General features: G+C 40.0%; 1 long non-coding RNA gene across 1 annotated transcript; it reads right to left on the bottom strand.

Moving 5' to 3' along the window:
- Positions 1–8,296: 8,296 nt before the first annotated feature.
- On the bottom strand, positions 8,297–22,313 carry LOC307189286. The gene is made up of 3 exons (XR_013829143.1): positions 22,136–22,313; positions 17,480–17,623; positions 8,297–8,809 (listed from the first exon to the last, which is right to left on the bottom strand). It is a non-coding gene; the product is annotated as an uncharacterized lncRNA (long non-coding RNA).
- Positions 22,314–24,355: the final 2,042 nt, after the last annotated feature.

Here is a 24,355-nt window from a genome sequence, read left to right as displayed (position 1 = left end):
GTCAGTTGGCAATAAAGTGGAATTTGGGGAGGATGCTGAACGTTGGCTATGCTTGTATCCATTTGTTTGGTTCTGGAAACACTATTTCTACAATGCATCTCTTCCACAAATCCTATTGTTTGCTTAGATTTAGTCCATCACTCAGTCACTTTCACGTGGGTACTCATATCAACTGTCCAGGAATTGAGAAGCAAATGGGAAATCACTAATTCAGAGTATCCAGCTAATGGTTTATAGGAAGGAAACCTCATATATATATATATATATATATATATATATATAATATTATATATATTATATAGTATATAACTTACATTTATTCTATATATAGTAAACAATATAAAATATTATAAAAATAACATAATAAATTATATTTCATATATCATAATATGTATATTGAATGAAATGGAGGGCTTCTTTCCTGAAATAATATATAATATGCACATACTATATATTATATAAGTGTATATATGTGTATATATACACACACACACACATATATATATATATATATATATATATATACTTGTCAGTAAAACTGATGCAAACAGTGCTAACTTCTATAAGTAATGTAGCATTATTTTCCAAGTTCATCAGCCCATTTTTGTTTTCTTTTTGGCCACGCCTCGAGGCTTTCGTGATCTTAGTTCCCCCACCAGGGATGGAACCTGGGCCCACGGCAGGGAAAGTGCCGAGTCCTAACCACAGCACCGCCAGGGAATTCCCCCCAGTTGTCTTAAATAGAGCTTGTTCTTTACAAGAATACTGTATCTGATAAATTTCAAATATAGAATAGAACAGAAGTCTCATGTAAAAGTGTAGATGAATAATTTGTTTCTTTTTGCTCTTTTTTATTTTTTTAAAGAAGACCAGATCTTTATTACTACTCACAAAGGCAGTCATTCCCAATCCTTAAATGATTTAATGGAATCAGGAATTTGACATCTTGTTCTTGTAAAAATTCAGAAATACCAAAGGAGTCTCACTATTGCCAGAAGTTAAAAAGATAAAAAAATGAATCCTGCTCAAGAAATATACAATAACATAGTAATTTTAGGTCAGAAACAGAAAACACGTGCTAAAAAGGAAGGAGCACACAAATCAATTTTTAATAATATCCTAAGAGGAAAAAATAATTGTCAGATATACACACTCCAAATTTTAAAAAAATGAAGAGTACAGGAGACCAGTTTATAGCTTAACTCTCTGTAGTTCTTAGACCTATAGGGAAGGAATTGCAGTTCTTCTAAAAACAGCCACAGTCAATAGAAAAAATTGCAGAACTCTCATTTTTGGCGAGTGACCCAAATGCCCTGGACATCACCAGTCTTTGAGTACAAGTGAGGACATGGTAGCGTGAACATCAAACAACTTTGGCTCTGAGCCTGGGACAGCAGAATTGGGATTCTGAACATCAACAGTATGCTTTCAGAGTCAGAGTTCTTAACTTCCCGTTGAATTACTTCTTTCAAAAGAGTCCAAGAGGTCAGGTGGAGGAGTCCAACCCCCTCTTCTCTATCCTCTCTCTACTTCAAGTATCTTCACAGAAACCATACCATATGAAAACAAACCCAAATAATAATAATAACAAGAATAAGGAGGAGGAGAAGGAGAGGAACGAGAAGGGGAAGAAGGAGAGGAGGGGAAGGACTCTCTATCTTCCCTCTTTCCTTCCTTCTTTCCTGCCTGCCTGCCTGCCTTCCTTCCAAGTTTTACGTAGCAACAGCTCACACCATGTCAGGCCCATACCAGAACCACAAAGATGACTAAAAACCAGGACCCTCCACAGGATCACAGTCTAGTGGGAAGAGCAGAGGGACCAACAGCATTAACAATTTAACCTAAATAAACAAGACTAAATAGAAGCATCTGGTAAACCTCAATGCAGATAATGCTGGAAGGAAAAAGTAAGAGGCCGGCAGGAAACGAACTGAGTTCACGAACAAATTAGAAAAAGATATGTCTGAGCCTAAGTCAAGACTGACTCCTGAGGCTACCACAGAAAAGTGTGGGCTAAGAGCGGCTCACAGCTAGGGAATAATTAGCTGCCAGATGTTCCTAAGGGATAAATAAACTGAAGGCCACAAAATTGCTAGGTTTCAAGTAAATTCATTAGGTTCTATAGAGAGGACCAGAATAGAGAAGAATGGACCACATAAGCAAGTAAGTAAAGCAGAGAAAATTTAGCATTACACTAAGTAGTGTAATTTATCGTTCTTCTAGAGAAATTTTTTAAGGGCAAAATTAAAGGTTCTATCTTGGTCTGGTACTTCTTTAGTGACATTTGTTTTGTGCATGGTTTATGCAATGCACATGCAATCCACATGAGACCGTACAATCCATATGAGTCCATGAGTGGAATGGAGAAAGCTGGAAATACACTAGCCCAGCCGGAGGTCAAACCCAGCCTGGGAAACACCAGTTGGAGGCAAAGTGGAAGGCCCCACTTTTTAGAGCTACTTTTCATTAAGGAGAGGCAGTACAGTGTCATGAAGCAAGGTCTTTGAAATCACAAAGGCTGTTAGGGCTGCCTCTATGATTTACTAGCTGTGTAATCTTGGGTCAGTTATTTAACCTTTGAAATCTTAAATTTTTTTCATCTGTAAAATGGAAGTGATAACAGCATCTCCTTCGTAGGTTTTTCTATAATATGAAATGAGATCTTGCCTGTGAATAGACTTCCCAGTGCTGGATTCATGATAATGCCAGCTATCCCCGCTCGTGGTGGCTATGGTGGTGGGGAAGGTGGGACGTACATGGAAGGAGGGGGTGTTTCTTTACTATTTATTTCTGCTGCAGTTGTCTTCATCTCTCTATTTAAATAAGTATAATAATTCACTCTAACTAAAAAAGTAATTAATAATCTGGGAACCCTTAGACATAAGTGCATTCTCAAATGCCCCTGTATGTGAAAATGCCAACCCATATATCTGTCTTTGGCAAGACTTGTGGGAGTTGCTTCCCATAATGTTGATTTAAAGGCTTTGGAGATATGGTCCAAATATCTCCAATCTCTTCTTTATAAGGTTAGGCACTATATTTAAACCTTCTCTGAATCCATTGATATTTTCTGCTTGTCAGGGTAAGGCGTTCTTAATGTTTTCTGCCTGGAAGCATATATGAGACATTGGTTTTCAGCTCTGGGACTGTGAACTTGAAGCTCTCTCTCTTGGTGACTGGATGAGCTACAATCAAAAGTCTCTCAAGGAATGCCAAGGCAGAGAGGGAGCATCCTTACTGCTGGGTGCTTGTGCGAGGACCTGTGCCACATGGGGTCTACCAAGCAGCAGTTGGGTTTCCTCATACCTACCAGGGGCACTGGTGGCCGTGCTCTCACCCCCCTCTCCCCACTACAAGGCACTGCTAGAAAGGGTTGCCGCAGTCACCCCCTCGTGGTCTCAAATACCAGTCAGAAAGGCTGTACCAGCTTGGCAACTGCAGCACCTAATTCTGACTGTGTCAATCTCCCAGAAATCACTTGACCCAAAACCCATATGAACAGAAAGGAGAAATCCAGGAAAAACCAGATTTGAGCAAGAAACCACAAAGGGGAAGAGGATCGGCGTTTTGGGGAATTCAATATCATGGCTTCCTGCACAAGGAAGCTGCAGATTTCTTAGCGAGCAAAGGCTATTAACATTCTCTTTAAATTTGACGCCTAAACTCAACACGATGCAGGGCGTTTGACAGGGACTGCACTTCCTGTCACAATTTATTTGGGAGTTAATGTTTCTGACTCCAAAACTCGCTGAAAGCCTATTTCTCCGCTGTCATAAATCGAATCATCCCACCAATCTCAGTAAAACTTGGATCCTATTCAAGTGTTGCATGCAAAACTGAGAGCATTGAATAGCTTTTGAAAAGGGAAGATTCTGTGTAACAGGAACCAACGAGGGCACAGATTTTCCCAAGGGATTTGGCATAAGTCCCCAGAGGCTAGGGATGGCCTTTGAGTTATCCGACAGACTCTCTCTTCCCATGCCAACATCCTTTTCAGGTTTGGTCAGAATGTTGGCATGCTAACGGGGTAAAGTGGAGAATTCCGATTGTTTCCATAAGCGCCAAAGATCTTCTTGTGGGTTATTGAGGTTTAAACCCAATGCTTTCTGAAAGCAGAAAGCAAGACTTGACTTTTCTTTGGGGTGGCTTCACAGACCTAGCATGATGGTCAGCTGAGAGCTTGAGTCACAGCACCTAGAAAAGTTCCGGAAACCAAGGAGATCCTCAGTAAACACTTCGTGATTGACGAATGTGTCACATCTGCTGTTGTTACATTTGATTTCTGTGTGCTTCTTACGTATCCATAAGAAGCCTTCATTACTTCAGGCATATATTTGAAGACCATTAAATGTTCCTCCACTTCATTATTTCATAGCCAAATTTTTCACGAAGCCGCAGGTACCACCCCCTGTGCTTTTATAGCAGTCGTAGTTATACCATTTATTACACTATGCTGTGTTAACCCGTTGCTTATCTCTACTACCCTTAGACAGGGGAGAGGACTAATTCTTGTTTATCCTTGTCACCCCAGTGCCTAGCATGGTAGAGAGCATTTCAGAAGCATTCAATAAATACATACTACACAAAGCTCTGCACTCAACGTGAAGGCTTTGTGTTTCTGAAGTATTCAAACTGACATCTATCAATTCTAAGACTCCTGAAAAAAGATTTTTTTCATCATGAATCAGAACTGAATTGTGCAATTTGCATGAGATGAACAACATTTTAATGCCTACCTTTACTTTCTATTATGTACTGTTTTCCTTCACGCTAATTTTGCTGTCAGAGGTCCAGGAGGAGAGTGAAACACTTTATGTCTCCTTTGCAAAAAAATTTAAAACACAAACCAGAATTTTTAAGCATATTCTTTTCTTTAGCAGTTTTTTTTTCTTTTTATTCCTCCTCCCCCCTCTTTTTTTTTTTTGGAATGGCTTCCATTTCCTCTTTAAAAGTTAAGTCTAGAGTGCTTTGGACTTATGGTACAAGAACACATATTTACTTCAACATTTTGCAAATATTTGTTGAGTTCCTATTATTACAAGACACTTCTGGAGGTAATAAGAGAGATGGAAAGATGGACAAAATTGTAGCTCTCATTGAGCTTAAATTCCAGTGAAGGGGAAACAAGCAATAAGAAAACAAACAATAAAATGTCAGGACATGGTCAATGTTCTCAAGATAAAGGAGTGATAGGCAGGGTGTATTGAGCTTCTCTAGAATGGGCTGTCAGGGAAGGGCAGACTAAGGAGGTGACATTTAATCTGAAATCTGAATGAGCCACAGGAGTCAACCTCTGGACTCGGGGAAACAGCCGTCCAGGCAGAAAGGCTGGAAGGAGAGCCCAAGGTGGTAAAAAAACGTGGCTTGTCCATGGAACAGAAGACCATCTTCTTCCTCTACAGGGAGTCTGTTGGCCTGCAGGCTCCCACTAGGTAACTGCCATAGACTGAATGTGTCCTCCCAAAATTTGTACGTTGACATCCTAATCCCCAATGTGATGGTATTAGGAGGTGAGTCCTTTGGTAGGTGATTAGGTCATGAGGGTGGTGCTCTCTTGAATGAGATTAGTGCCTTTATAAAAGAGACCCCAAAGAGCTTCCTTGCCCCTTCCATCATGTGAGGACACAGCAAGATGACAGCATCTATGAACAAGGAAGCAGGCTCTCACCAGACACTGAATCTGCTGGCACCTTGATCTTGGACTTCCCAACCTACAGAACTATAAGAAAGAAATATCTCTTGCTTATGAGCCACCCAGCCCAGGATACTTCATTATAGCAGCCCAAACAGACTGAGACAGTAACCCTTATGGAATCGACTCTCATTTAATCCTTGCAGCAATCCTGTGAGGTAGGTATTGTCCTTATAGAAGAGGAAATTGAATCCCAGGGAAGGTCTGCAAAACAGCTCTGGTCACACAGCTGATTACTTCCTGTTTGAGCTGGGAGCTGACTTGAGATCTCACACTCACATCCACTTCTTTTTGCTTCAGCACCCTGCACAACCTTCTTGAGGGCCTTGTCTGGGATCACGAGTGTGCTCGGGCTTCCCTCCCCACAAAGGCTCAGCACAGTTTGATTCTTGCTTTTGTTGGTGGAATTTTGCTTGAAATTCCTGTAATTTGATGCCTAAGAACTCCCTTGACTCTTTGAAAACACAGATAGGTGGGGAGAGAGTGAGAGATAGTGGTGGTGGAGGTGGGGAGGGACAAGGAAGGGGAAGGAAGAAGAAAAGGGAAGCTCACATTTATGGAGCTCATACTACATCCTGGATACGGTGCCAGGATCTTTACACGATGGACTCTCCATTAAATCCTCCACCCCTGAGCTTTAACCTCCGGTGTCACACTGATTACCCAGCCATCTAAGGCCTACTGGTCCATGGAAGGTCTCAGATACTAACTTGAACAGCCACTTGTCGACTGAAAAAAAATGCACAACTTAAAAGTCGAGGGTTATGTTTTATTCAGTGGACTTTCTGAGGATCTCAAGGCCAGGACACAGCCTCTCAGATAGCTCTAAGGGACTGCCCCAAAGAGATAAGGGAGGAGCCAGGATATATAGGAGTTTTGTAACAAAAACTAGATCAGTGGAACATCAAAAGATTACTGTTAATTAAAGGAAAACAGACCTCTCAAGTTAATGAATTTAGTGCTTTTCTATGTACGGGAAGATGCAAAAGTCTGGGCTCATTGAAATCATCCCTTTGGTATATAGCTCAGCTATCTGGGGCCAGTATCCTGTGTTTTCTCATCCCTGAGTCTCCTCAGGGTGCACCATTGAGGGTGGCTGCACTGGCTGATGGCTTGATGGTGGGCATCCTGTTTTTATCCTGAGTTCCCTCAGGGCTCACTGTCATGGGGTGGCTGTAATGTGATGGCTTGATGGCCGCAACACCCTTTGTTTACTGAGCTGGCAGGCAACATGGTTCATTTACACACTCAATGGTTTTTTTTTTGTTTTTGTTTTTGAATGTCAGAGATTAGAACTTTCTGGGAAAGCAGGCTTGGTGCTCTCGGGCACCTCTCTGTGGCCACCAACTAAAGCATTCCAAGGACCATTAAAATGCATTAAAACACGTTGTTGAGCTGCTCTAAAAGAGTGGTCAACTCTTGGTTTCCTTCTTGTCTGTCTTTTCTGCTTCCTGTCATGTTAAGAATGTAAACGGATAAGGGAAATGTGCTTCTTAAATATTAGTGATCTCTGAGTGCTTCTAACAGAAACACACGGTAAGAGACTGGCATCAGAGGGGTCAGAATGAAAGTACGATTCACTCTGCCACTCGGCTGCTCTTGGATGAGTTAATCTGTCTGCATCTCAGTTTCTTCATCTGTAACTGGGACCAACGGCCCCTACTGCCTGAGATGCTCTGGAGGTTAGATGGACGATACATGTGAAGGCAGCCAGCTCACCGCAGTGAGTAATAAGTTTTAGCTCTTTTCCTTCTCCTCTCCTTTGCTCTAAACACAGAATTATTTCATTAAACACTCTCAGATCAAAATAAATGTTGCTTCACTTCCAAGCCCTCCCCAAGCCTAAGGGAACAGTACCTTCCCAGGAAAACCAAAAACAGGTAAAGAAATCTGTGAGAGTGGGTTAGATTCTGGGCTCTTTCAGAGAGAGAGATGACCCCAAATGTGAAGGGAAGTGTTTATGGTGTGCTCTTCATCAAGGGCCCCTGCCTAGGGCATTCTGGGCTGGCTGCCACCTGTTCTTCTCTTTCCCCCTGTGAGTGAGCCACTCTCTTCTGGGTGCAGCCATACTTGAGGGTGTTTCCTTGCACTCCCCCATGCAGGAAAGGCAGGAAAAGGCCGAACACAAATGACAAGCCCACTCTTCTCTGTTTGTATTTACTTTGTTGACTGCTGCAGCAAAACTCTACCAGTGGCTTACTTTTCACAACAGATGTCTCTTCTGCCTTCAGTTGCAGGAACTGTTCCAAAGCAGATGCCAGCCGAATGCTGGTGCCAAAAGCACATAGAGGCAAAGCTGCAAAAGAACTAGAAGAAAACACCAGACTCCTGGGAAGCCACCCAGGGAGGGAGAACAAGGACTCAATTTGCTCTGCGGTCTTGTAGGGAGGGATGGGCAAGCCCTCAGGGCGTTGGCACCCTCTGTGTGTCCCTAACTCCTCTGCCTTCACCTTTGCCTTTTGAAAAAGAGCACGGCACAAGGAGACATGGGTTTGAATTCTGCCTTGTTATTTAGGGGCTGTGATACCCTGGAGAAGCCACTGACCTTTGCCGGGCTTCAGTTTCCTTGTCTGTGAAACAGAGCCCATGATTTTGTGGGAAGAAAGTATGATAATGGATGTGAAAACCTCATAGAGTTAATAAAACATAAAATGTGCTCAACGGGTTACGCTTTTCATTAATGGGAAAGATGATATTAAACGATAGCTTCCTAGAAAATGTGCATTTAAAATATATTGAAGGATGAACCCCAAGATGTCGATTACTTCTGGTTCATAAAGTTTAAAGGCGATTTTTATTGCTTCATTTATAGTTACCTATATTCTCTCATTTTTCAGTGATGAACATGTATTGCTAATATAATAAGAAAGTAAAGAGAACTGAGGCTGTAGAAGAATATTAATAGTCTAGAAAATGTTCAAAATATCTTGTTGTGAACAAAGGCTTGGATATATAAAACACCACACTATAGTATGTGTAGATAACACAGAAGCTACAGGGAAGAGGTAGGATAAAATCCTTACAGTGGTCGTCTCTGTGTGGAGAAATTATAGGTGGTTTTAATTTTCTTCTTTTTGATGTCACATTTCCCTCATTTTTATATTAGTTCTACAAGTCCTGAAAAGGGAAAAAATACAGGTAAATTATTTTAAAAGCATGCAAAAGGTGAACAGACATTGCTGATAGGAAACAAACATTATGCACGTAAATAAAATGTTAATGGACTCCCCTGGTGGTCCTGTGGTTAAGGCTCCGTGCTCCCAATACAGGGGGCACAGGTTCGATTCCTGGTCAGGGAACTAAGATCCCATATGTGGTGGGGTGCGGCCAAAAAAATAAATAAATAAAATTAAAAAATAAAATGTTAATGTAAATAGATATAGGGGTCACCAAACCTGTAGCAACGATGTTGAATAAATAGCATATTCAGTATCCTGTAATGTCCCTAAACCACCTTGTGTCCTGCCTCAGTGCCTTTGCTTACGCTGCTCCTTCTGCCCAGAATTCTTTCTCCTCTGCCTTCTGCCCTGACCCTCTCTTATCACATGCCAAGCAGGAGAGCATCTACTATTATCCAGGATTCAAGCTAATTTTTCCTCATCTGCGAAGCCTTTCCATGCATTTCCTGGCAGACCTCTGCCCATTCCCTCAGGATCATGTAGATTAGTCTGTGGGAAAAGCTACAGCACTTGACTGCACTGATTTATTCACACACCACCTTCCCCTCATGCACCTCTTTATCTTAATACCTAGCAAAGTGACTGCCACATAATAGGTGCTCAATAAATGTTGATTAAGTAAATTAATCGCTTCATCTGAATCTTCTTTCATATCTTCTTTAGGGTAATTGGTTTCAATGCCTGCCCATCATAATGTCTAGTTATTGGGCAATTTTAGGCCAAAATTATAATCATCAATGGGCTTTGTAGGGTTAACCAAAGTAGAGACAACAAACTCAATTAGTAATATTGGGGATAACCTGACAGTAATTTCTAAATTAAAAAGCAAGATAGTAGCAACTAAAAACCATGATCTATCAAAACAATATGCTCATTTGCAAGGCATCTTTGTCTTAAATTGAAAGAATTCCACCTATATTTGTGCACGTGTGCGCTGGAAGAGCTTCTTGATGTTAAGTGTTGCTTGCCACTGGACTTCTTGGTATGACCATTTGCAATTATGGCTACTCATTAGAATCACTAGGAATGTTTTTAAAATTATGACCCCAGCCCAATCAAAACAGAATCTCTCGCAATTCAGAGTTGGAATTGAGAGCTCTTTGCCTTTAAAAATGGTGAAGAGAAGTTGTATTTTAAAACAATTTGAGTCCTTTAAGGGAACTCTCCACCAACATGCTATCAATAGGATGACCCTAAAATGTCATATTAACTAGGGTTCTCCCAAACAAAGCAGGACATATACTTACCCTAGCCATGAGCCATATTTGAGGTTCAGCCTTCAAATGGATATGATCAAGAATAAACCAAGGACAATTAGTTGTTGCTTATCTGTGATGATACAGAGCCAATGAACAATTCTAAGCTCCCTGCAAGAGTTCTTGGAAGTTCTATACCAAATAAATTTCCTGTCCCAGTAGTTTTGAAAGAACAGAGATGGGAGTTTGGAAATTAGTAGAAAACTAACAGCTATTTTGAAAACTTATTACCCAGATACTGGAGTAATATACTTGTATATTTTCTTTGTCTCTCCAAACAAGTGGCTACCCAAACACCTGGTATCAAAGGCAAAGAGTGAGGAAGGGTAGAGTGCCTTGAGGTCACTCTAGCTTCAATTTTTATTCCGTATTTGTGATACTCCTTTTTAAAAAAGCTTCTCAGTATTACCATTCTCCCTAGCCTCCTAATTTCTCTATGCTCTTTTCTTTTAAAAACCTAAGCCAGAATAAAATCATCCCACATTAATGATGACAAGAATAGAAAATATGATGAATAGGAGAATCAAAGAACTGCAGCTGTGGATACTAGAGAGAGCGCTGAGTCAACCAATCTTGACTTAAATCACATAACTCAAACTGTCTAAGACACAGCACTCTAATCTAATACCCTGTTTTGTGGGGAACTGTAAGAAACAAAGAGAATAAAGGATTGGGAAGATTCTTAAAGATGTACTTGGTCCATGGTTAACTTGCTAACTTGCTAACTTGTGGTACTGTGTGTGTTATCTGAGATGGAATTATTAGACATCAATGATTTCATGATCATGCAGTGGTCCAACAATGCAGATGAAAGCTAAGCACTAAAGTATTATCGAAAGCAATATTTCTATAAGAGGATATGCCTAGTGTTACTTCCTCTATATTTAGATTTATTTCTATCATCTTATTTTGGCTTTCTATTAACCGTTATTTTTGTAAGCTGTACCTTTTCTCATTTTCTTCTTTCTAGTTGATTAATCCACTGTTTCCCCCCACCAGGTTTGGAAGTTAGACATTCTATTTCTATTCTTTTACTGGTTATTTAATTTTTTCCCTTTCTACCTCATTTTAATCAATATCTTTACCTTTCTGAAGAGCATGAGGATTTTAGAATACTTTAGTTTCAATTCTCCATCCCACCCCATCCCATCATTCTACACAGTACTGTGAAATATTTTATTAATATGGTTGTATAGCTCAACATTATTCACTGTCATCACTATGCTAATTAGCACTATTATTGTCCTAGAGTCTATGCTTTTTTCAGTTTACTCATAGGTTTACTATTTCTCTGTTCTGCATTCCTGAATCTTCTTTCATTTAGTTTCACTACTATGGTTAAGTGATCTTATAATTGTTCCGATGGAAATTAGATAGAATTATAAGTCTTAGGATAGTATTTATAAATATAGTTTATTTTATAGGAAATTTCATAAGTAAGTTGTTTCCTTTTCTTCAATTTCTAGATAGTATAAGGCTAGTATTTCACTTGTTGCCATTAAAAAACAGCTATAGCATGAACTTGAATAAAGAGTTTTACCTAAGTTTCACAATTGGAGATTCTTGGAACACAATATTTATTTCTGTATACCAAGGGTTGAATTTACACTGTGTATAAGATTAATCTGTTTAACTAAATAACTCTTGGTTTAAAAAATACTAGACTCACTGCACATGCAGACCCTTGGGGTTGGGGGGAAGGCAGTGTGACCTACGTGGTCAATTTGTAGGGCTAGTGTCTATCCACGAGAAAGAATAAAGATTGTAAAACTGGCTACCAACCAGAGAGAGAAAGTTCAGAATGCAGGTCAGGAAACAGGTCTGGAATAATTCCTATACAGAACAGAGGGGATTCTTCAGAAATATTTTATGGGGACCAGAAAAGGCTAAGAAGGATGGGACAGAGGGTCAGCCCTTCATGGCTACTCCCTAACACAGGTAAGCCACTTAGGGCTGGGGCAGCCCTTTCTCATTGCTAAGGACATCCATGGAATGCAGTGTCAAGTGCTAACTGGCATTTGAGAAAATTGCCCCAGATCCTCCACTCTCTACATCTCTTGTATTCCTTTGCTTGGTATTATATCTCAGTTTCTGAATTCTTGACTCTATGACTCTAATCTTAATCCTTACCTTTGATGCCACTGAACTTGGTACTTCTCCTCACTCTCCTACATCTTCTTTTGCTCTCCCTCATGTTACGCTAAACATACTTTTTTGACTTCAACAAGAAGATTGTTGTTGGTTCTTCCTGAGGAAGCCTGCTTTCTTCCAGCTGCTCAGTTCCCTACACAATACTCTTAATTGAGACCAAACACTCATTATACCCTTTATTCTTTTCAAGGGTAGGTTGGCCCCTTGTAAAACAGAAGATCTTGTAATGGCTACTGCTTGCATCATTTTTATCTTATTGGTTAATTATTAGGTTTTCTTGATGGTAGGATACCACTGATTGTTGGACTACCATAATTTGACACCTTCTTTTTTTCATGGTGGAGAGAGCACTACACTTTGATTAATGGAAATATTTCAGTCTCAGACACCCAACCAACTGGATGAAAATTAGAATGACTAAAAACAAATTAGTCACCTAACTTAAGGGTTCTAAAAAGAATAATAAGATAAACCTAAGGAAACATAATGAAGAAAAAATTTTAAGTAGAAATTAATGCACATTTAAAAATGGAAAAATTCTAAAATCCAACAAATAAATCCAAGATCTGGTTATCTAGGAAATAAAGAAGAACAAAATATAAATCATTAGCACACCTAATAAAGAAACAATGTGAAAAAAAAAACCCCAAATACACAAAATAAGAGAGTGTGGCAACCATAAAGATTGGATTGGAGAAATTTTAGAAAATCATCAGACAACTTCTGTCACCTCCAGGCAAATACATTTGAGAAATGGAGAAAAACTGATGACTTTTGGGGGAAGTAATATAAATTAATGAAACTATATATCTAAGCATACCAATTAAAGAGAAAAATAGAAAGAGGTTTTTTTTTTAATTTTAATTTTTTTTATGTATTTATTTTTGGCTGCGTTGGGTCTTCGTTGCTGCGCGCGGGCTTTCTCTAGTTGTGGTGAGCGGGGGTTACTCTGGCACGCGGGCTTAGTTGCTCCGCAGCAAGTGGGATCTTCCCGGACCAGGGCTCGAACTCGTGTCCCCTGCCTCAGCAGGCGGATCCTTAACCACTGCGCCACCAGGGAAGCCCTAGAAAGAGGTTTTAAAAAGCTACTGCCCAGAAGAGCACTAGTTCTAAGCAATTTTTCAAAGAACTTCTTTCAAACATTGAAAGAACAATTGAATACAATTAAATTGTTCCCAAACATAAAAGAAAAGACTGTCCTCTTCTTTTAAGAATTCAGCTTACCATTGATTTTAAACCCCAACAAGAATAATTCATAAAATAAAACTAAGACTAAACAATAACTCTAAATGAAATATAAACCTACTGAACCCAACACTGTAGCACAGAGATTGGGGTCATGCAACTACAAACCAAGGAACACAAAGGATTGTCGGCAACCATGAGAACTCAGGAAGAGGCGAGAAAGGATTCTTTCCTAAAACCTTCAGAGGGAGCATAGCCCTACTGATACCATTTTTGGACTTCCAGCCTCCAGAACTGTGAGACAATAGATTTCTGTTGTTTTAAGTCACCCAATTTGGTACTTTGTCGTGGCAGCCCTAGGAAAGTAATACAGGGAATTAATTCCCCTGCTCTTCCAGATTATACCCCCGGCCCTCCTTTTTTTTTTTTTTTTAAACTGGTGTATAATTGACTTACGACATTAGACTAGTTTCAGGTGTACAACATAGTGATTCAATACTTTTATACGTTATAGAATAATCTCCACAATGAGTCTACTTACCGTTGGTCACCACACAAAGTTATTATAATATTATTGACTATATATATTCTCTATGCTATACATACATCCTCAGATTATACCTCTTCTTGTTCAACTCACCCTTGCATTTTTTTGCCTCATCCCACTGCCTTTTTTTTGCTGTTACATATAGAAATTTATTTTATTTAACAAACTTTTATAGAATCCTTGCTAAGTACCAGGCATTGTACTGAACTCCCTTCATTTTTACAGCACTGTTAAGTTCACAGCAAAATTAATCAGAAAGTACAGAGTTCCCGTATATCCCCCTACCCCACACCTGCACAGCCTCCTTAACTATCAACATTCACATCAAATGGTACATTTGTTAAAGTCGAGGAACCTACAGTGGCACGTCTTTATCACACAGGATTTATAGCTTACATTTTAGGCTTCATTCTTGAGGCACATTCTATGCATTTTGACAAATATCTAATGATGTGTATCTACCGTTATTGTTTCATCCAAAGTAGTTTCACTGCCTTAAATATCCTCTGTGCTCCAGTGATTCATCCCTCCCCCCAACCCCTGGCAACCACTGGTCTTCTTCCTGTCTCCAATAGTTTTGCCTTTTCCAGAGTGTCATACAGTTGGAATCATACAGTGTATAATCTTTTCAGACTGGCTTCTTTCACTTAGTTATAAGCATTTAATGTTCTTCCACATCTTTTCACGGACCTTTTTTTTTTTTTAATCTCTGAATAATCTTCCATTGTCTGGATGTACCACAGTTTCATTCCCCTGTTGCCTTTATAAAGACATCCTACGTCTTTTCATTGCAGCTGGTGTCTTTTCCTATGACTCTACCCCTGCACCTTGTACATGGACCAGGTCGTGTAATGATTAGGAGCCCAGGTTGTCAATCTGAACTCTCTGCTCAGATCTGGGCCCCTCTGTCGGTTTCTTTGGCGAGCCATTTAACGTCTCTGTGCTTTAATACCCCAATCTCTAAAGCGGACAATAGCATTATCACTTTCCTCATAAGGATGGAGGAATTAAATGGAATGCTACATGGAAAGTGCTTAGCATGACACATGTCAGATGTATCCCGGATGGCCTGTTTTTAGGAAGCCAAAAATTGTTTGATTGATCTTCTTCTGAATCCCAAATGATGTGATTTGAGAAGTATGCTCTTCTAAGATTTCTGGAAGTTGTTTCATGTGTCTGCCATGTTACTCCATATAAACAGAGAATTTATGAAAACATGTATTGTCACCTAGCAACACTGCAATAATAGAGAACAGAACCAAGAACCTGCTTTGTTATTCAAAGTGTTAAAGCCTATGTGAGTTCAGATAAAAATTCCATGTCTGGGCAATGCTAATAATAAAAATTAATTCACTGAGAAGGAAAGAGTTAATGAACCTAAACACATGCAACAAGTTGCCAGACTTATATGGTACTTCGGAAACCAATTATGACCTATTTCTACATCTTGTAGACATGGGCCAGGTGTTCACATCAAATCAATAATGAGAAAATGTCATTTAGGCCCATCGACAGCTCCCCTTGGAGCTCTGATAGCACCAGCTTCAAGGAGAGCAGCAACCTCCAATTTTTGCAGCTGAAATGTCTCCTCAAAATATGTCTGAGTGAGAGCATTTAATGACAGCTCTAGCAAATAAGTAGCTAAAAAATGTCTGTGAATGGCACGCCACTTCCAGACTGCGGATCGACCCAATTGAAACATCAGCTGTAAAACATTTGCTAGGCACCTTGACAGGAAATGCAGAACTGAATAATAATTGTCTAATTTGTTGGATACGGTTATCAAAACAACTCTCTGGGGCTTCAGGATTCTGAAGAGCTAGTGAATAAAACTGGCCTCTGGGAGTTCAGGAACATATTACAGAGGTCTGGCAAGTTTTAAGTATTAAAAAGCTCTTTCTGACTCTTTGGTGGCCAACTTGATCCTTTCTCGGAGAGCTTCGTTATTTAAACTGTATGTGAGGAAATAGAAAGAACACATCTAGATGGTTGAAAGGCAATTATCTCTTCACACAGAAAAAAAAATGCATCTGTGAATTTTGAGAAGCTTATTGAGAGTTGTGTTGATATTCGAAATGTTGAAAGGGTAGAATCGAGTCAAAAACAATAAACTAATAGGACGTAGGGGGACTAGGACAGAGCTATACATAAACAGTATCTTTAAACTGAAAATGAATTTGCTAATTAGCAAGGAAATTGCTGTTTGGCAGGTTTAGTCTTATTTAAAGTACAGACCATGAGAGCATTGTTGGAGAAAAGTGTTAGTACATCTAGGGAACCAGGCAGCCAAGAATGGTACAAATCTCTAAGGCAATTTCTTCCCCTAGTTTTAACCTTAATATTACAACATAGTGTTGTTTACTTAGGTGTCTGACGTGAAATGCCATGATTAATGACTAATAGAGTTGAAATGGGGTGCAGGTATCTTGAGTTCTGAGGCCCTCTCCCTAACACTACACAGTCCATAAAAGTGAATAAGGTCCCTTCTCTAACCCTCTCTAGCATTTGACATGACCCAATTCTCTAATGATCATTCTTGGAGGCATGACTCTTTGCCAAACCGCTGTGGTCATTTGGGAAAATAACATTAACATTTTAAAGCCTGTATCTATAGAACCTGCAGGGATGAAAATTCCGCTAAGTTCTCAAGCTTTCCCGCTCACTGACTGGGGACAGTTTTAGTTTTCTTTGCTCTACAACTTGCCAAGTATCCACGGCACCCAACCACAAATGAAAAAAGACAGTGCACTCTAATCAGATCCTCAACCCAACCAATTTTCCCAGGCAGCCTTGGAACCATCACAAAGCCCTTCAAGTTCAGGGTCATGCCTTTTGGAAAACAGCATGTAGGACTCAAAACCCTCACATTCTCTCAGTGTACATCACGCTCAAAGCCTTCAGAAAGGATCACAGCAAAGCCACGCAACAAAAGAACTGTTTTTCCTTTTAATCAGAGAGAAATCATTTATTGCTTCGAACCACACTAACCACAATTCATTTGATGAGAAGAGTTCCTATTTATTTGAGAAAATACGCCATCTAGCTAGAAATCCCTTACGGCTTGTATTCCTCTTATTTCCTTCCTCATGTCCTACTCTTTCAGCATTAATCCCACAAACATTTATTCTGAACCCATCATGGGCTCGATCCTGGAATATGAGTGGCAGTGCAAAGACAAATCGAATATTTTCTGCCTTGTGGGAGTTCATCATCAATAACGGAAAGTATGGAATGCAAGTAGAAAATTAAAATACAACGCGATAAATGCTGGGGCAATAAAGTTCAAGGTGGGAACAGGTATTAGCTGCCCTGAGGGAGTCAGACACTGCAACAAACTGGTGATGTCTGGAGGGAAGCGGTTCTCTTGGAAATGTTGATTTTATCTGCTCCCTCTTGTCTCTCTCTCACATTCATAGTGGGTACCGTTTAGGGTGTGCTCCAGCTCTGGTTTGCATCTTAGAGAACTCACCTCATCCATGTTCCTGGAGTACAGCAGACCCCATCCCCATTCCAGTTATAGGTGCCTGAGCCACTGGGCCAAATAGGCAGGAGACAACGAGACCGAGAGGCGGAGGGATCTAGGTGGAGGGTCCTTCTCCTGGGTGGGAACAGCCTTGAAAAGAAGATAACAACTAAATCTCTAAGTGGATAGAATGCATCGGTGCACAGACAGGAGCAGACATACAAAACCAGGAGGTGCCCGAATGAGAGCTGGGAGAAGAATCCCTCACCAGAGCCCTCTGTCCTTCCATCAGCTGAGTTCTGGAAGCTGACCTGTAAGAGGGTCTTGTTTCACCTGGGCTTCTAGGAATGGGTTTCTGTTCTTTGCAACTGAACATTTTTATTTACTTTCAAATCCTTAAACCCCGACTTCAACCCTGTACCTTGAACCTTTACGTTATAATATAAACCTCCATACTTTAAACAAAAAAACATAAAAGCCAACAACGGACGGTGATGATGTGAGACAGACAGGAGGATAAAAGGGGGCATATCTAAAAGCCCCATCAGGATAAAGTTGGGGAAAGCAGATTGGAGAGGAGGATGGTGCTGAATGAGGGAAAGATACTGTAAGAAAACCGTCATGCTTTTGCATGCTGAAATGGCCTTTTGAAGTGTGCAGTGACAGCAGAAAAAGCCAGGCTTTTCTCTGGATCCTGGAGCTATGGGTGGTTTTAGTTTTCTCCTTTAACTATTTCCGTTGTCCAAATTATTCTACAATGCACATGCATTTTGTACTAAAAAATCCATTAACTTTAAAAAATCCTTCTGACACCTTTAAAAGAATAATGCTTTGGAGAATGCTATGTTAGCTGAAATATTTTCACGAGCTAAACTAAGAGAACGCAAAATAATTTATTCCCCAAAAGGTCATTCCTGATTGGACACAGACAGCAGAGTAAGGCATAAGCTTGGGAATGAGAGCTGGAGCTTGCGGGTGAAGGAAGTGGCCCCACATGGAGTGGAGGGTGCGGGCAGCCAGGACCCCCCTCTTGCTGTGCCCATCACCTGGGCTCTGGGAAGGAGGCTGTGGCTGTCTTCACTGGAGCTCACATGGACCTTGCTTCCCTTTCCACAGACACGACAAGCTGCGTCATCATCCTCCAGGCCGAAAGCCTGCAACCAGCAAGCCCGGGCCACAGCTATTTCTCTGCCACCTCTTGTCCTCCCAGGGCCCCTTTCTCCTTTGGGGTAGTGTTGGGGAGACAGAAAATTGCTTCAGAAAATGACCCAAGTGCAGAGCACAAGTTTTCCCTCCAAATGACTAACAATTTCAAAGCGGAAACACTCCGTCTCCATGATGTCATTTAATTCTCACTACAACTGGTGGAGTGGTTATTGCCCTTATTTGGGGGTACTATTCTTTTTTTTTTTTGCGGTACGCGGGCCTCTCACTGTTGTGGCCTCTCCCGTTGCGGAGCACAGGCTCCGGACGCGCAGGCTCAGCGGCCATGGCTCACGGGCCCAGCCGCTCCGCGGCATGTGGGATCTTCCCGGACCGGGGCACGAACCCGCGTCCCCTCCATCGGCGGGTGGACTCTCAACCACTGCGCCACCAGGGAAGCCCCAAGAGAGTCACTGTTTTTAGTAATGTGACAAAAAAAAGAGCCCAACCAGGAATAAGACCAGCGTCGGTTCCGCTATTTTGTTATTCACTTGTGCAAACATTACTACTATTCTATATAATACACATTTTCTTTGTGGGAATATTTCAAACCCATTTATCACCTTGGGAAGATTGGCTTTCATAAAACCTAATGTCGTAATCCACATATCCACTTAATTAGGCATGTATAAACCACAATATGTTGTCAAATGCTAGAAGTGAATGACCTAGTGAAAGTACCTCTGTCAGCCCTCCATGCTATAGAACTCCCACTTTTCCCTTATTTATAGGAGGTGACAAGGACCATCTAACATATAGAACAAATTAGGGCACAAGTCTTATCGTACATTAAATATTAATAAATCTTCATTTCTTTATTTTCAAGTATTTTAATAGATTTTATCTTTATGACAGCTTTGGATTCAGAGAAAAATTAAGATAAAACAGAATTCCTATATACTCCACACCTGGTTTCCTCTGTTATTAACATTGTATATTAGCATGGTACCTTTGTTACAATTAATGGCCTAATATTAATATTATTATTGACTAGCTTAATTTCTTTTTAAATTTTTAAACAAAAGAAACAGAAATAAATTTTCAACATTTTCTGCCTGTGTCCCAAAGGATTTTCTTGCTTACTGCTGATGTAATACACAGAAACTACAACTCCCAGAATTCACTGCTACTAAGCCCCCTCTCCTTCCTGACTTGTGGTTGGCGCATCATCCCCAGTCTCTCTTGCCTCCCTTAGTCTTTCCTCATATTCTCTCCCATTCATCTCCAATGGTTTCTGGGATTTTCCATCTTTGCCTGAATGTAGAAAGATGGTGGGTTGGGGACAGGTGGAGATGAGAAACAAAACTCCCTGAAAAGCACACATGGAATAACGAACACTTCCTCTGTTTTTTGGTTGACCTGAGCCTGGGTCTGTGAGCCAGGGTTACAGACCATCTTCATCTCTGTGTATCAGATGTTGTCTAATTTGTGAGCCAATCCGGGGTTGCCATGAGTTAAAGCATGGTGGGCTATTCAGCCCTGCTCCATATGCTTTATAATTAGTGTCGCTTGTTCCAGGATTCTGGAATTGAGTTGCCACTCTCAGTTTGTAGCTGGCTCTTCCATGACTTTGTGGGCTGTCAATGAGGAGCTGGAAAAGGCTGCATGGAGGCTGTTAGCCAGGCACTGTTTAGAACCGGAGGTCTCTTTGGCTTACTATGGAAATTCTCCAAATAACTTTATTGGGGATTGTGAAAGCCTAATGAGATAGAGGGTCTGGGTGGCTGACAATAGGAGTCTGCCAAATTAAATGTGTTATAAGAAACGAAGCAGACTCTTAGTAGACAAAAGGGCACTGCACAACATGTACACTTTACCCATTGGGAGAAAGTTACCTTTGTTCGGCTTGTTGCAGCAAGAGAAAATAGACCGCAGAGGGACTGTAGGACATCTCAGTAAAAGGGAGCGAGTGGGAGCTTCTGGTAGATTTGGGTCTACTCTGGGTCATCTTCAAGAGGGTTGATGGTAGTGAGGGGTCAGTTCAGAAATGGATTTTATCTACAAGTGCGGAAAATTTGGTGATGGGATGTCTTAATAGTTGTTATCTTGGAGGCAGGTGGATTAGAACCAGTTGTCACTGACACAGTAGTAGGAACACACATTCCATGGTGCTTTAGGAAGCCCTGAGTCAAGGCAAGAATAAGTATTTTTGAGCACATTTTCAGCTCAGACAGCAAGGAAGATTTTTACTTTAAGAAACAGAGAAGCAGTAGTCACTGCACAAGTTTGAGGAGGGGGATGTTCAGTCATTTTGTGGCTGCAGAATGACCTCGTCTCAGCTTGTTTCAACCATGGTCTTCAGGTGGCTTTGTCCGAGCATTACTTATCTTCTGTGAGCAAGTATATGTTCCGTTGGGAACATCACAGCCTGGCTGCCAGCTGCCAGCACCATTTTTCACTTTCTCACATATGATCTCTTTACTCCATTCAACAAGTCTATGATGTAGGTACTATTTAGATCATTGCATATTACAGATGTGAAAACTTGAAGTAAAAGAGAGGTTAAGCAATTTTCCCAATACTGTACCACTTGCTCATGCCGTTAACCATCGCTCTTCCAGAGTCTGGGATGGGGGGAGAATTACCCTGTTTGCTTTTCCGGGTGTATCAGACATAGATGGCTTTTGCACAAGTGCAGCTACTGATGTGTTCTCAACTGATAATAGGTTCACTTGTTGATTCATCATAGAACTGTCTGAAGAGGTCAGAGAAAGACAAATAACATGATATTGCTTATATTTGGAATCTAAAATATGATACAGATGAACTTATTTACAAAACAGGAACAGACTCAAAGGCATAGTAAACAAACTTACGGGGACGTCCCTGGTGGTCCAGTGGTAGAGAATCTGCCTTACAATGCAGGGGACGTGGGTTCGATCCCTGGTCAGGGAAAGAAGATCCCACATGCCGCGGGGCAACTAAGGCCGCGAGCCACAACTACTGAACTCGCGTGCCTCAACGAGAGAGCCTGAGTGCCACAAACTACAAAGCCCACGAGCCCTGGAGCCCATGCACCACAACTGGAGAAGAGAAAAACCCACATGCCACAACTAGAGAGAAGCCAGCATGCCGCAAAGAGGAGTGAAAGAGTGAAAGTAAATCAAACCATTAAAACCATTAAGCAGGGCTTCCCTTGTGGTGCAGTGGTTAAGAATCCACCTGTCAATGCAGGGGACACGCGTTCGAGCCCTGGTCCAGGAAGATCCCACAGGTGGTGGAGCAACTAAGCCCGTGCACCACAACTACTGAAGCCCACACGCCTAGAGTCCGTGCTCCGCAACAAGAGAAGCCACCACAATGAGAAGCCCACACACCGCAATGAAGAGTAGCCCCTGCTCGCCACAACTAGAGAAAGCCCACACTCAGCAATGAAGATCCAATGCAGCCATAAATAAATAAATTTCTTATTAAAAAAAAACATTAAGCAACAAGAGCATTATAGCCTCCATTACTTACCATTGCTCTGGAAATTCTATACTTTACAGTGAGGAGATGAATATACAAGAGGAAAAGCTCTTCGATAGAAGACAACTATCGTTAGCTGTAAATGACAATGCTGTTAAATCCCAGAACTTACAAAAAAATCTACTGGAAAGCTGTAAAAAGAAAATGAAATCTGAATAGTTTGCAATTACAAAATACACTCACAAAAAAGTTTTCCAGTATAATACTTACCTGTTGGAAAATACAAAGAAGTCATTCACAATGGCAGTAACAAGTACTAAGTAACCAAGAGTAAATTGAACAAGGAATATGCTGCATCAGTATGAAGACAATGAGAGAGAGGGGCAGAAAGAGAGAAGGATCATCCCCCTGCACTGGAGGATTCAGCATTTAAAATATAAGAATTCTTTCTAAATTAGTTCATAAAGTTAATGCAATCCTAATTAAGTTCTCAAAGGAATTTTGAAGTTAATTTAGAAATAGAAATGAGTAAGAATAGCCTAGAAAACATCAGGGAGAAAAAAGAATAATGAAAGAAAACTTTCACTAGGAGATGTGTAAACATATTTTAAATCAATGATAATTAAAACAATGGGTTTCTGGCATCAAAATAGACACATCAAAGGAACAGAAAAGAAAACCTGGAAACAGATCTAAACATGTAGAAGAATTCAGTGCATGATAAAGATGGACTTCAGATCAGTAGCATAAGGATGAGCTGCTAAATTAACAGACCTTTATTATTAGTTACCTCTTTTTAAAATATGGGTCTTTATTTTACAACAACTCACCACAATGAATTCCAAGGAACTGAAGAGTAAACTATGAAAAATTAAGTAAGCATAAAAGAACTATTTAAAACACTTAGGTGAATATTTTCAGAATCCTGAGGTGAGAAAGCCAATCAAAGGCAAAAGTTGTAAAGAAAAATAAATCAAGAGATTTAAATGCACAAAATTGAAAACTTCACTTGAGCAAAAGTTCAGTAAAAAAATTGAGGCAAAGGAAGAATTGGAAAACATTCGTATTTTGTAGGCAAAAGAGATGTAATATGTAAAGAGCTCTTACAAATCCAAAAGGAAAAGATGCATACCACAGGAGAAAAACAAGCAAATGACATATTTCATATCCACTCCCCATGTATGTATATAGGTTTTAATTGCAGCATCGTTTATTACAGCTGAAAATTAGTAACAAGTCATAGATAAGTCATTAGATAAATTATGGTGTATCCATCTAATGAGTATCAAATAGTTATTTAAAACTGTTATAGAAGGATATCTAGTGACACGTAAAGGTGATCATATTCTTTTCTAAGACTTTTATGGAGGTATAATGGACATACAATGAACTGTACATATTTGAAGTATAAAGTCTGATTAAGTACTAACATATGTGTATACTTGTGAAACCACCACCATAATCAAAATAATGAATGCATCAATCACCCCCAAAAGTTACCTTTTGCTCCTCCCACCCAGCCTTCCCCATCTCCCAGCAACGACTGGTGTGCTTTCTATCACTAGCGATAGAATCACCGTAGAATTTTATATGTATGGGATCACACCCCATGCACTCTTCTTTTGTCTGGCTTCTTTCATTCAGTATAATTATTGTGAGATTTATAATGTTGCGTGTGTTAATATTTATTTCTCTTGATTACTTGAGTAAGTATTCCACTGTATGGATACACCACACATCTGTGGATGGAGAATTGGTTATTTCCAGGCTTAGGCTATTACAAATAAGGCAGTTATGAATATTTCATGTACATGCCTTTGGTTAATGAATGGACCCCAAAGAAGAGTCAATTATGAAAAATTAAATAAACATAAATGAAGTATTTAAAACATTTTGGTGAATAGTTTCAGAATCTTGAGCTGAGAAAGCCAATCAAAGGCAAAAATTGTAAAGAAAAATATCAAAGAATTTAAAACTTCACTTTAGCAAAAGTTCAATAAAAATATTGAGGCAAAGGAAGAATTACAAAATTTTTTTTAGTTCTCTTTTTCTCTCTGGTGTTCACGTTGTTTAATTTTTATTGTTCCATCTTTGTTCACTATTTCTTTCCTCTGTCATTCCATTGTGCCACTTTGCTACTTAGCCCACCCACTGAATTTTTTTTTTCAGTTACTGTATTTTTCAGTTATAAAATTTTCATTTGGGACATCTTCATATCTTCTATTTATTTGCTGAGCCTTTCTGTTTTCTATTTGTTTCAGGTATGTTTAT

This window comes from Stenella coeruleoalba (genome assembly GCF_951394435.1).
Source record: "Stenella coeruleoalba genome assembly, chromosome: 7".
Lineage (NCBI taxonomy): Eukaryota > Metazoa > Chordata > Mammalia > Artiodactyla > Delphinidae > Stenella > Stenella coeruleoalba.
This window is presented reverse-complemented; position numbering and strand designations above follow the sequence as displayed.